This window comes from Elephas maximus, chromosome X, assembly GCF_024166365.1.
Source record: "Elephas maximus indicus isolate mEleMax1 chromosome X, mEleMax1 primary haplotype, whole genome shotgun sequence".
Taxonomy (NCBI): domain Eukaryota; kingdom Metazoa; phylum Chordata; class Mammalia; order Proboscidea; family Elephantidae; genus Elephas; species Elephas maximus.
This window is the reverse complement of record NC_064846.1, coordinates 140,715,070-140,715,709: the sequence shown is the minus strand read 5'-3', so window position 1 is coordinate 140,715,709 and position 640 is coordinate 140,715,070. Positions and strand designations below refer to the sequence as shown.

Below are 640 nucleotides of genomic sequence, written 5' to 3'. Positions count from 1 at the left end.
GCAAGTGACTCCTCAAAGGAACCAAACATGTAACCTCAGAATTCATTCTACAGAGCTGCTTTCTTTCACTGTCCTTGAGTGGCTGTAATGGATTGAATTGTGTCCCTCCAAAATGTGTTGGAATCCTAACCCCTATGCCTGATGGAGCCCTGGTGGCACAGTGGTTAAGAGATTGGCTGCTAACCAAAAGGTTGGCAGTTCAAATCCACCAGCTGCTCCATGAAAACATTATACGGCAGTACTACTCTGTCCTATGTGCTCGCTTCAGCAGCACATACACTAAAATTGGAACACTACAGAGAAAATTAGCATTGCCCCTGTGCAAAGATGCCACAAAAATTCATGAAGCATTCCATATTTTTGGAAACTGTGGGGGCATAGTGGTTAAGCACTATGGATGCTAACCAAAAAGGTCAGCAGTTCAAATCCACCAGGTGCTCCTTGGAAACTCTATGGGGCTGTTCTATTCTGTCCTACAGGGTCACTATGAGTCGGTATGGACTTGACAGCAAAGGGTTTATTTTATTCTATTTTTTTAATGGATACCTGTGGATGTAATCCCTGTGAACAAAGGGTTTTTGTTGTGTTAATGAGGCCACATGAGCGTAGGGTATGCATTAAGTCTAATTATTTTTGAGAT

At 42.7% G+C, this 640-nt stretch overlaps 1 non-coding gene across 1 annotated transcript; it reads left to right on the top strand.

Annotated features, from left to right (window-relative positions):
* Positions 1-255: 255 nt before the first annotated feature.
* LOC126069804 (U6 spliceosomal RNA) lies at positions 256-362 on the top strand. Its single transcript, XR_007516072.1, has one exon. It is a non-coding gene; the product is annotated as a U6 spliceosomal RNA (small nuclear RNA).
* Positions 363-640: the final 278 nt, after the last annotated feature.